This window comes from Camelus dromedarius, chromosome 10 (genome assembly GCF_036321535.1).
Source record: "Camelus dromedarius isolate mCamDro1 chromosome 10, mCamDro1.pat, whole genome shotgun sequence".
Classification (NCBI taxonomy): domain Eukaryota; kingdom Metazoa; phylum Chordata; class Mammalia; order Artiodactyla; family Camelidae; genus Camelus; species Camelus dromedarius.
In genome coordinates, this window is record NC_087445.1 from 69,077,814 (window position 1) to 69,090,923 (window position 13,110).

At 52.5% G+C, this 13,110-nt stretch overlaps 1 protein-coding gene across 2 annotated transcripts in view; it reads left to right on the top strand.

Moving 5' to 3' along the window:
• The first annotated feature begins 2,871 nt into the window (after positions 1-2,871).
• The window catches only part of NEK6 (NIMA related kinase 6), an 82,985-nt gene continuing 72,746 nt past the window's right edge, over positions 2,872-13,110 (top strand). Inside the window, exon 1 of one of the 2 annotated variants that reach the window (XM_010984355.3) lies at positions 2,872-3,194. The gene's annotated coding sequence lies outside the window, so the exon portion shown is untranslated. Of the gene's footprint in view, positions 3,195-3,496; positions 3,646-13,110 lie in introns of those variants that run through there. The other variant, XM_064490504.1, reaches the window with a different exon arrangement.

Consider the following 13,110-nt stretch of genomic DNA (forward strand, 5'->3'; position numbering starts at 1 on the left):
ATTAAACAAGCTAAAAATAATGTTTGTTACTTTTAAAAGTGAGCCACATGATGGCATGGAGGGGAGTGATGCTTCCTGCCAAAATGTTCATTGCACTGAGCAACAGGAAATCCTAGAAGGTCAAGGTCGCATTTTGCCAGTCAAGAAACTGACCCAGGGTCACACCAGGAGTGAAGGGCAGAGCTGGGGTAGGAGGGAGCTCTGAAAGCCCTAACTCCAGTCCTGACTCCTTCCCCAGCCAGCTGGGTTTGCTGCTCCTGAAAAGCCCCATAAACTCTTGTGAAAGTCCTCGGTCAGATACACAGACACCAGGATGTGGAGAAGAGCCCAGCAGACAAGAGGCCCCTGTCTTGTAATGTAAAATCTGAATCCCCCAATGGGGAGACCTTTGCAAACAACCAGAGTGACCCTAAAGCTAATCATTTAAACCAAGACACTTTGGGGAGTGAAAAATGGTGTTGTTAATAATCACACCTGGACTACAATTACAGACAAAATTCTTGGGAGAAACCAAACCATCCCCCACAAATGTCCACCATCAGGAAGCTGGCAAGAGGACATTTTGGACAAAGGGCCTTCAAAGAACATGGTCTGATCCTAGTACTTTGTGCCTCCCCCTCCCCTGACTACCAATCCCTCCAAATATTGACAATAATATCGGTTCTGGGTAAACCTGGGTTCCAATCCGGGCTACATTAAAATCACTTTATTTCTCTGAGCCTCAGCTTCTCTGTCTGTAAAACAGGAATCCTGACCCTTATCTCGAGGGATGCTGGCAGGATGAAAAGTCTCATGCAGAGCCAGGCATGGAGAAGGTGCCCAGCAAGAGGAGTTTCTTTTCCCCTAATGCAGAGAGATAATGAAACGACACAGGCTTAATCCTGAAACTCTTGGGGGCTAACGGAGAGCCTTTCTTCCAGACCAGATTCACAGATGCCACGTGGGAGGAAGTGTCAGGCACTGTGTGCGGGGAGATGTTGATTCTAATTCTGGGAGTCGTTTTGCAAAGCACCTCTACACAATGACTCATATGGGGACTCAGAAAAAAATCCTTTGCATTAAAAACCAAAGTTGAGTGGGGCTCAGGTTGCATTGTACCATTTCTCTCTACCTATCCCTGCCCTGGCCAGGGTAGTATGGGTCGTGCAGGGAATTTGGAGGGGCAGAGTTTAACCTGCTTTTCCCCAGCATGTCACCAGGGGTTGGGCCCTGGCCAGAGGGAAGGAAGTAGGCGATGAGGAAGAGGAAGGCCAGGAAAACAGGGTGGAGATGACTTATCCTACCACCCCCCAACTCTTGCTGCAGAACCCTCCTGTATCTAGAAACCTACAGCGAATGCCCCACCCACTCCTGTTCTTGAGTTATAGTCCCAGAGGGAGGGAAAGGGGTGGCCAGGGCTTCATTCCCCTAACACTCAGCAGCAGCCAACAGCTGGCCTGCAGCCAGACCCATCTCTGCTCATAGAGGCTGGCTGTGTGACCTGGGGAGCATTTCTTAACCTCTCTGAGCCTCCATTTTCTAATTGGCAAATGAAGATTTTGGGAGTACCTGTTACAGGGGTTGTGAGGCTGGGAACGGGCTTTGCAAACAGTAGACTCTTACACAGATATGTGCAGGGCCCCACTGCTTCTCTTCTCAGGGGTCTGGTGCTGCTTCCAAAGATTCCTTCAAAGAGGAATTTCAGGTTCTTGCTCTGAAGTGTACCAGATGGTTCTCAGAGGCCTCTCCTGCACACAGAAGACCTCTTCCCTCACTCCTTCAGATGGTCCTCTGTTCAAATGTCACCTCATCAGAGAGGACTTCCCCCAATGCCCTCTATGAAAAATCACCCCTGGGCTCTCCTCCTCCTTCCTTGCTTTATTTTCTCCACCAAACCTATTTTCCTTGCCATACCAGGTAAATTTCTTCCCCCCAACCTCCACCACCAGATCGAAGCCCCAAGACAGCCTGGGCTATGTTTTGTTCATGACTGTATCCCAGTGCCTAGAACAGTACCTGACCCATAGAAGGCGCTCGGAGATATGCGTCAGGTAAATGAATGAATGAATGAGGGTTTGTTGCAGGAATAGAGCCAATATCACCAATCTGCTAGCAACACTGCAACATACTGTCTCAGAACTTCTATTTCTTTCTATTATTTTATGCAATGTTTATTTCTTGTATTTAACTCTTCAATCTATCTGGCATTTATTGTGAAGTATATCATGTGAGGTGAGGTTGTAAACAGATCCGCAGCTGACAGCGAACCAATTTGCAGAATGATCCATTTCATCGCCGTTGGTTTGTGGAAGGGCTGGTTCCACGGGACTGGCTGCTGCCCCATCAGCAGCACAGAGCGATGCTGTTCACATTCATGAGGGGTGACTCCTAGGTCAGGCACACAGGCACTGGAACCAGACAATCTGCAGTCCAGTTTCTAGCTCAACCACTTACCAGCTGGATGACTTTAGGCAAAAGAATTTGCTTCCCTAAGTGTCAATGCTAGGCCTCACTTACTCCATCTGTAAAATGGGCGTGAAAGTAGCATAAAGCCTCCTTCATGGAGTGGCTGTGAGTCTGAACAGCAACAGGCAGGCAAAGAGTGCAGCCACAAGTCTGGCACACAGTAGGTGTTCAGTTGGTGTCGTTATTGTCCTAGACCACAGCTAGTTGAAACATGCTCACTCACTGGGCAAACAAGGCCCAGTGGGCAACCCCCCCGTGCCCAGCCGAGACCAAGCTGGGCTGCTGGCAAGGAGTCAGCATCAGTCTCTGGTTCCTGCCCTCCTGGTAGACACAGCAGTTTTGTATGTGGAGAAGCAGCGAGTGTGGAAACAGGAACTGTCTGAGACAGGAGCGTCCCCTTAGGTGGTGGTGAGGGGGTTGGGGCACTCTTAGGAAGTGAAGCAAGGAACTGAGCTGCTGCCTCTGGAACCCCATGCAGACTCCGTCTCCTTAGAGGGGGCATTAAGCATTCATTAACTTAGGTCTTCCAGAAACCTCTGTGCAATGACTCGTACTGGTCTTGGGGTCCACAGGAAGTGGGGCGCTCCAGATGAAGAGACGTTGGCCCTTTGACTGCAGGGAGCAGCGCCTTCAACACATGGAGATACCCCTGGAGCCTACTTCAGAGCCCGCATTCAGCAGGTGCAAAATAAGCGCTTGTTGATTAGCCGATTTCTGTAAGACCACGGCTGTGACAGGAGAAATATTAGGTGAGGAGAACCCAAAGATGCGTGGGAGGGGTCCACGGGGGTCGACTGACTGCAGACCCTAATCCTAAGTGTCCAGAGCCAGAGAAGGAGAGTTGCTGGGCCTGACTCGTTCTGTGAGTATGGGCCTCAGTTTCCCCAGCTTTGAAATGGGGAGGGGATCCTCGGCTAAGTGGACTGGGGAGGGTGGGGGGATCTGGGCGTAGTGAGAGCGCCGCCCAGGCGCCCCCCGAGCCTGCGTGGCGGCAGCGCGCACGAGCGCAGGGGGCGGCGCGGCCCCGCGGCGGGGAGGGGCGGGAGCGCGCGCGCGGGCCCGCGCAGGCGGCGGCGGAACCCAGCGGACGAGCGTGCGGCCGCGGCGCCGCCAACTCGTGTGGGACCCACCGCTCCTGCCGGCCGCCCGCCGGTCCGCGCGCCGGTCCTCCCGCCGGCAGCCGAGCCCGCCCGCGAGCTGGTGAGTGGCCTGGGGCCGGGGCCCGGCCGGATCGGGCCGGCGCGGGCCGGGAAGGGGCGGGGGCCGGGCCGCGGGGCCGTCACCCACACCCGGGCCGAGCGGGGTGCGCGTGCCCCTGCGCGCGCGCCTGAGGCTCCGCGGGGTAGAGCGGGCGGGTGTGCTCGGAGGTCGGGGCGCGCGTGAACGTGCAAGTCTGAGTATGGCCTGGGCCGTGCGTCCAAGCGTGCGTGGGCGGCGTGTCCCTGTGTCCCTCGGGGTTTGTTCGCAGGCGTGTGCGTCCGTGTCTGTGGCTGAGTTGGTGCGTGTGCACACCGGAGAGTCGGGGGCGCGGGGTTTGGTGTGAGTGCCAGGCTAGCGGGCATGGCTCCCATTTATCCGTTTATTGAGTATTTACTATGTGCCAAGCACTTCATGTGGGATCTCATTTTTGTGACCGCGTATGTGTGGATTCTGGGGGTATGTGCGTGCGCGCACGTGTGAATGTTCACAGTGACTTGTGTGCGTATTTACGAGCCCAAGAACACAAAAGTGTGCCTTTGTGGATGTGAGTGTGTAGTTTGTGTACAAGAGTGTGTGAGTATGATTACTATGGAGGCTGAGGGACCCCCTTTGCGCCCACCAAGCCTACTGCATGATGTGCCAGCTGCTGGCCCGGATGCCAGGGAGCTGGTGGAGAGACGCAGGCCTGGTGGGGACACCCAGTGGGTGCTGGGCCTTGTTTGGTGAATGAGAGGCCAGAGATCAGTTCCAAATAGCCCAGGTGCGCCTGGCAAGGGGTCAGCCTCCAAGCCAGGCCTGGGCAGAGCCACTGGCCAGACCCTCTATGGGGCTCCAGACTGAGCTGCGGCTGTGGTGGGCCTGAGAGCCTATTGGCCTGGCACTGGAAGACTTGTATTCAGTCTTCCTAAATACTCTTCTGGGTTCCCTGACTCTGTTCTTGCCACTCTCTGTCCCTGGTGACTTTTACCTGTTCCCCCAGGCCTGGGGTGGGGCTGACCCTGGGGAGACCACGGGTCTGGGGACACTTGTCTGTATCTGGGGGATCTCTTTCTGCCTTCCTTGCTAAGTAGATAGATATTCATCTGACTTATTTGTATTGAGCCTGGGCTCCAAGTGTGAGCCCCCAAGACAGGAACAGATTGATCACAACAGGCTTGGGACACCGTCTTCCAAGGTCTGTCCTTGTGGTTTTGACGGACAGTTTCTTTTGTGCTTTATAATTGTTGAAAATCTCTGCAGTCAAAAGTCTTAATTGCTTTAAGGCAAACTTTAGAAACTCTGGAGCTCCCTAGTTCCTCTGGATTGTCAGAATTCAGCTTGCCTTTCCAAGGGAACATGTCGTCTTAGGAGCTCAGTGTGTGCGCAGGCGAACCTTGGAGGCACATTTAAAAACCGTGGCGTTAATGGAAGAAGAATTTCATTGAAAGGGATGCGGAGCCGGCTGGAAGCGCCTGTTCCCAACGCAGCAGCCTACCGAGTGAACTTTGGACGTCTTCTTTTTGCAAACAAAACCTGGAAGGAAACAAAAAAGACCCACATTCTTTTTCTTTTTTGTCCTAAAAGAATGAAAAGAAACACTTCTGGGTGTGCTGGAAATGCTGCCTCCCCTTCCCCCAGCAAGGAAGGCCAGGCCCTCCTTCGGTCCCCCACCCCCAAATAAAATATGCCTGTGGGGAGCTGTGGATGAGTCACTCCCTGGCAGAGAGCCCCACGGGCAAACATTTGGGAAGGTTCTTGCCTAACTTCCCAGAAGAAAGGCCCAGGATTTAAAATGGTCCCTGTGGTTTGTCAGCCTCTGCCGTCCCGTCTGCTTCGGAAATGGCTAAAAAGTAGTTTCTGCCTCCACAAAAAAAAGTCTCAGACTTAAGCAGCAGCCCAGGTTGGTCTGGGTATAGGGCCGTTCAGGTTTCAAGAAACAGAGCTCCTGGCTTTGTCAGATGGCACTTCTGGACGCTTCAGGCAAGGATGGAGCAGGGAAAGGGGAAAGGAAGTCAAGTTTATGGAGCACCCACCGTGTGCCAGGCACTCTTCCGGGCACCACAATCCTCCTAAAAGTCAGGCTGCAGAGGATGGCTTTTCGTTTTCCGTGCATAAGGAAATGAAGGTTCAGAGAGGTCACACACCAGTTTTTGCCTTCTGAAGGTGCATAGACTGGGCGCTGAGTGCTTTAACATACATACACTGTTTTAATGTTCAATGTGAGGGAGGGGTTTTTATCCCCATTTTACAGATAAGATAACTGAGGCTCAGAGATGAAATGATGTACATACTTTTATGAAAGTAGCCCTACAACTAATAACCACCATTTATTGAAGGTAGGATACATCCCAGGCACAGTACCAAAAGCTTTAGTTGCCTTATTTCACTCAGTCCACACACCAGCACCACGAAATGGGAACAATTGTGATGCCCATTTTACAGATGAGGAAACTAGGGCACAGAGAGATTAAGTAATGTGCTGAAGATCATGTGCTAATGTGTGGTTGTCCCTGGATTTCAACCCAAGCTTGACTGAGCAGAGCCCATGGACTTTCCACTGAACCTGGAAAGTCGTGGTCACCGTGTGCCATGTGTCTGGCCCAGTGCGAAGGTCCAGGCTTGTTATCCAGATCTTACTGAGAGGAAGATGGAGGTTAAGTAACTTGGGCAGGGTCGCAGACTGGCAAATGGCCAAGGCAGAATTGGAACTCGCATCTCGGATTCCAGAGTTGAAGTTCTTCACTTTAAGCCAGGCCTGTCTGCCTTTGTCCTGCTGCGGATTAAGACATGCTGGGTTTCTTGCTGGGCTCCAGACTTCTGGGAGAGGTCTTCCTGAAGGCACTGCCCTCCTTCCTCACCCATCCTTGCCCCTCTGGTGCAGATGGCCAACACCCAGGTCCAGAACTGTCCCATAGAAAGGGCCACAGTTCGCATTTTTTCTTACCCCTGCCAGAGATTGGTTTCAGAAGGGAAGTGTCAAAACAATTGGCAAAAAGAGAAGAATATTCCCTTCCTCTTCTTGGGTCAGACCAAGCCAGGGAGCTGGAGGGTGGAGAGGAGAGGGCCCTGGTGAGTCATCCCAGATTAAATATGGGTTGGCACCTCCAGGCTTGTGTGGGGAGGAAGCAGGCTGGGACACTGCCCTCAGGAAGAGCCCAGCGTTCTGACCCCGATGATGGAGAGTTACCCCCACGGGGCCTGACTCTCAGTTCTGAGTATCTGACAACAGCATCATTTCTACGTAGGCTTCTTGTCACTTGCCATTTCAGTCCCATGCTCTCTTTCTTCCTGTTCATTTCCATTTATATCACAGTTTATACTACGTTGTATTTGAAAGGAATGTTGTGTGCGAAGACCTGTGTGGTTTGGGGTGTGTGGTGCCCCTGAGAGTGTCCTTTGGTGTTGAAAGGAAAAGGTATTTCTCTCCCTTCCCAGTGTGTTCTGCAAATTGATGAACATTTGCAAATTGCTTTGAGATGCGTTAATTTAAGGTGTGAAATAATAGATCTTGTGCGAAGGCCCAGCCACGTTTCTGGCATTGATGGATTTCTCTCCCGTCTGGCCTGTGATTTGGGGAGGTAAAAATAGTCCTGGTTTCTGCATTTTTATCTCTCTCTCTCTCTCTCTTTTTTTTTCCTGCTGACGTCATTCTTAGGAAGCGGTTTTGCACATGCCACGGGCCACTCCTTGGCCATGGCCTTGGATGGTGGTCAGACCTCAGAGCTCTGGGAAAAGGGTGCTCCTGGAGTGAAGGGCTTGTCTGGGTGGTCTGGGCACCCCTAGGTGCCTGTGAAATTTGCTTTGAAATGAACGGGTGGTGGATGCCACACTTGGCCAAAGACCCTCAGTGGCTTTTAGGTAGTTGGCTATTTTCTCATTTCTGACTCTCGGGTAGTGACAAGATAGCCTTTCGGGAAAATGTTTAAAAAGAAAATATCAGACCAGTGGCCTCACCCCTCCCTGTCTGAGCTAGGTGACAGACACACAGCCCCTTCCTTTGGCCAAAACTGAATTAGACCAGCGGCCTCCTCAGACTTGACTTCCAGACAGGAGCTGACAGTGGGGCAAACCAGTTGGTGGTGTAATTTCCTGTGACGCTCAATTTGGGAACTTGAACTTGGAGAGTGAGCTAGCATTTTGACATCTGTCCCTCTCACAGGACTTGCCTGTGTGGAAACAAGACCCTCATACATGGCCTCTGCCGCTGTCTCCAGTTCTGGATTTTTCCACAACTTCGGGGGTGGTCCGGTGGCAAAGGCCGGGTGTTCTAGCCAGGCCTTCTTGGCATCTACCGGCAGGATCACTGCACCCCCAGACCCGGCTCAAGTCTGGAGCTGGCTCTGCTTAGAGGGAGGGGGGCCGGTGAGGGGCCACCAGAATTGAAATGTGGCCAGCCAGGATCTGAAATGCGTTCTCCGTTCCAGCAGCCTTGATCCGCGTGGAGCCGGTCTTTCTTTCTCTTAGACATCTGTGTGATGGTGACCTCACAGAGAAGAAAAAGGGGCTTTATGTAGGAATTCCACAGAGTGTGAAGGAATCCCGACAAGGGAAGGGGGAGGGAGGCTGCCCTTGAGAGCCCGCAGGGCCTGCGTTTCCCGGAGTTGTTTAACCCTCACACTTCAGAATTAGGCTGGGGGAGGGGGCCGGGCTGGACCCTAGTGAACAAGGAGCCGTTGAAGGAGAACGTCTCAGGTCCCTGAGTTGCAGTTGAGGCCCGTTCTCACCATCCCCGTTTCCCCAAGGCCTGCCCTCTCTGGTTCCTGGTTGTCCCCAAAGCCTTTGAAACTGGGGGTTGTCAGGAAGAGACGTGCAGAGGGACAGAGTTACTTTACGAACCACTTTCGGCTCTGATCAGTCCCAGCTGTGGAGGAGGAATTCAGTAGTCTTGCCATCTGGAGAAGAGCTGTGTGCCCATTTTACAGGATGGAAACTGAGGCCCAGGGAGGGGAAGGCACCCACCCACAGTCACGTTCAGAACTTGAGCTTTGGCACCAAATAAGTGAGGTGGGAGGTCCAGACCTGCCACTTATGAAGTTATTCACCTCTGGGAGCCTCAGTCTCCTCACCTGGAAAACAGGGACAGTATTATGACCCCCTAAAGTCTGAGGGAAGAACTAAGTAAAATAATGCATACAGAATGCTCAGAATGTGAGTGACACTTCGTGAGGGCTTGATGAAAGACTAGGAACTATTTAATTAGCAAGGACCTGCCCGGGATCACAGGGCCGGGGAGGTGGTCTCTTTGTCGGGGGTGCTTTCAGTGACCCTGTATCTTGAGGTTGGAAACAAGACTGAAGCGGGTGTCAGGGGGCCCTCCAGTTGCCACTGAAGCACTTTCCTATGATCATGACCCTCAAAATAGACCAAGAGGAGACAGTGGCAGTTTGGAAAGAGGCAAGCTTTAAATGTCAGGGTGGCCCTGGGCATCTCAGGAAAATGTGTAAAAATCAGTATTTTGCTTTCCTGGCCACCCACCACCCGGAAGGCGAGGAACGTGAGCCTAGTAAGTGTTTGGTGTGTCCTCTTGGAGTCGGAGGGTCTCGGGAGGCCCCGAGAGCTGTGTCAGCCACGGTGTGTTATTAAGCAGGGCAGATGGCTCATTAATTATTTACATGGCGTCGGCCCCATCAGAGGTCTGTGCCCACAGAGCGGCTGGCATAGACCCGGGCTGGGGGCAGGCAATTCTTGGTCGGAGGTAAGCAAGTGGCCCTCTCCCCAAACAGGGTTCCCAAGGAGGGTCTGCACAGCAGGGCTGAGGGAGTCTGTGCGTGTTTGGCGCCTGCTCTTAAGCCACTGGGGTTCCCTTGGGCTGGCTTGTTTTCCCTGAGGCTAGGGAGAGGTGGTTCCTTGTCCCCAGGAGTGGCAGCTGTCCTGTGGGCCTTTGTCCGGCTCTTTACATCCGAGGCCCCCCCCACGGTGTATGTGGTGAGGGGAGAGCCTCAGCGGGCCCCGGCGATCTTTGAATCTTCTCCTGCTTCATGTGGCCCAGCCTCTACTTCCTCATCTGTAAAATGGGCCAGTATCACTAGGCTCAAGGCTTTTGATTCCCAGGCACCATTTGGGATGATTTGCCTTCAAAATCCAAATTTAGGATTAGACTTCTGAAAAGAAAGGGCCTGGGATCAGAGCCTTCCCTGAAAGGCCACAAAGGATGAGGGACGTGAGCTCCTGTTGGGGGAAGGAGGGGCGCACACCGACCCCTCTCTCCAGCCACAGCCCTTCTCCGGTTACCTGTTTTTCATAAGGAGGTTTTGCTCAAGAGTCATTTTAAGAAAAGGGTGTTAGGTGAAATATTCAGAATCTATAAGTCCGTAGAGACAGAAAGCAGAGTGGTAGTGTTCAGGGGTGGGAGAGAGGGGAGAACGGAGAAACTGCTTGATGGGTACGGGGTTTCCTTTTGGGGTGATGAAGATGTTTTGGAGCCTAGGGAGAGGTTGTGGTTATTACACAACACTGAATGTACTAAATGCCACTGAACTTTTCTTTAAAATGGTTAATTTTGTTATGTGGAAAAAATTTTTCGAAGAAAAGTTTCTGATACATAAAAGTAAAATGTTAAGAGCCTCTCATTTTATCAACAGGAGAATGAGGCCCAGAGAGAGGCTGTGATCAGCCTAAGATGGTCCGTGCGGGCCATGGCTGCTCTGTGGCTGAAATCAGATCATCCTCCCAACTTTCAGGCCAAGGATCTGATCGTGGCACCTGGGCCCAGGCTGTGGGTGAAAAGTTTGACGCAGAGACACAGACTATTTGCTGTTGTGTGGGTGGAGGGGACTCGATTTTGTTAACCAGATAACGCCCTTACCCGCTGCTATGCGGTCATCAGTCCAGTCACTCGCTCAGGAAACCTGACGTTCTGGGCCCGCGTTATGCTGGGAGCTAGCACGGAGACCCTCTAACGGCCCCACCGCTGGGCCCGTCACCACCTGGTAGGGACAGGAGTTGTGTCATCACCCCCCCTGAGGTGCCTGTGAACCGTCTGCAGTGGACAGCCTTTGGGACTCACTCTCTGGGGAAGTGGGAGGGCTCCCAGGAGGGCAGGGCTCTGAGCCAGCCTTGAGGGAGACAGGAGGGTGTTGGAGGCCTGGTGGCCTGAGGAGGCTGGGGTGCAGGGCAGGTAGACCGCTAGGTGGGGCCATGGGATGGGGATCTGCTGCGGGCAGACCCCAGGCAGTGCGAAGCCAGGAGTTTCCTGCCTCTTCCTCAGCCTTTGAGCCCTTGAATAGACCCTTTGTACCGGGCACTTACCACATGTCACATTCTGTTCTAACCTTTCACATGGATTAACTCACTTCGTCCTCCTACAAGTTTGTGACATACGTACCATTACGCCCATTTAATGGACAAAGAAACAGACGTAGAGAATCCAGGACACATGGTGCTTCATTACCATTACTGTGAGTGTTGTGAGAATTCCGTGCCGTGGGGGATCTGGCCTGAGGCGTCGGAGGGCAGAAGCTGCCGTCTGGAAGTGCCCGTTGTGTGGGACCTGAGTGGTGGCCAGGCCCAGGGCCTGGGAGAGGGCGTCCTAAGCAGCTGGAAGAAAAAGCCTGCATTCAGGGGCACATGGTGGTAGAGGAGGCTGCCCGGACACACCAAGACCTGTGGGATTTGGTCTTTATTGCAAGAGCAGTGGGCCCCTGCTACTTCTGCAGCCCTACTTCTCAACAGCCTCCCCTCGCTCACTCTCCCCCAGCCACATGGCCTCCGTATCTTCCCTCAAATGTACCAGGTCCATTTGAACCTCAGAGCCTTTGCACATGCTGTCCCTGCTTCCTGAAATCCTTTTCCTCCTGATATTCCCATGATTTGCTCCTAGCTTTCATCAGGACACTGCAAAAGTCACTTCTCCAAAGAGACCCCACCACCCCTGCCCTATCAAAATTAATCCCTTGCCCTTCACTCCCTATTCTCTGACCTATTTTTCTTCAGGGCTCTTACCCGTCCCTGACATTGTGTGTTTGTTGTCTGCCTCCCAGACTGGAATATGAGTGCCATGAGGGTGAGACTTGGTCTGTGGACCACAGCTGTATCTCAGAGTCCAGCACCGTGTGTGGCACATAGTAGGTGCCCCATTAATATTTGTTGAATGAATGGCAAGTTTTAAGTGGGTAAGTGGCAGGATCCTTGAAGAATATTTATACGGAGTTCCTGATGCTGGTGGCAAACTTGACTGGCTGCAAAGGCCCTCCTGCCTCCTCCCAGTGGGCAGCAGAGGGCTGAGTTGTGCCTGCCTGACCCTCCCCTGTGCAGAGAAGGTGTCTTAGAGAAAGGCTCATCCTTGGATTATTCCAAGTAGGAGGAACCTAAGCCCAGAGGTTACGAGGGGTTTCCTTCTTTGACCCTTTTCTGCAGAGGTGGCTCTTGAATGTCTGTAGAGGAGGGGCTTTGGGTAGGATTGTGTAGGTGCCGTGTCTGAAGGTTGCATTTTCTATCAAGCACACTTATTTTTCAGAGGGCATATCTTTTGGGGGTTGCTTAGGGAAGGGGAAGGGTTAACCCTCCCAAGCCACCACTGTGCACAGACATTGCTATGCAGCAGATGAGCAGGAGCCCAAATTCTGCCCCAGCCCAGGAAACAGGGAATCCTGGATTGAGACAGGAAATGATTCCCTAGCTGGTATAACCTTGGCGGGCCACTAGGGTGGTGCCCAGATGGCAGGACCGCTGGGCACCACATGGCAGACAGACAGGGAGCCCACCCTATGCGTTTGGCAGGTCCATCCAAGTCCAGCCGGATTTGGTTACATCGGGATCTCAAGCGTGGACTTGGCGTGCCTGACTCAGTGCGTGTGCATTTCCTTTGTTCATCTCCCCCAGAAATTTTAGTGGCCTCTTGTGTTTGTTTTAAATGCCAGCCTCCTCAGCCAACCCCAGAGGAAAGGAGGACTCTGATTTTTGTCAGAGGCTGGGAACATGGGTGGGGGCTGCCCGCTCTTGAAGGCTGACAGCACGCCATTTGGGGAACACACAAAGAAAATACTTTGACTCCAAGCTACCTGCTTTTGTTTGCACCTGCTCTTGTGATCTCCCTGGACACAGTGTTGATCATCTCTAGGTGAGGCACATGATGACCACCGTTTCCAAACGCCCCAGAAGACAGTGGTCTGTAAAAGTATTGTATTAACATCTGGGGACAGGAGAGACAGTTTGGAAGAAGCTGTTTGGTCACTGGTGTGTGAGAAGTTCTTGGATGCTCGAATGGCTTAGAGGGTGGCATCTTAGAAATTGCACAGTGCTGAAAATTCTGGGACATATGGTCACTGTGATGTGCTAATGTTAGCAATCGAGATATTTAATTACCCAGAAAAACCCCTCTGCCTACCCAGTACGGGTTACTGGAGCGCCTTTATTTCTCAGGAGGGAGGGCTTACAACAGTATCATTCGGACCAGCAGACAGGGAGTCATTATCCCTCATTCCTTTGTTAGCTAATTAAGTGATTTATCTGGTCACGCATTTATTCCTTCAATTGCTGTTCATCCAG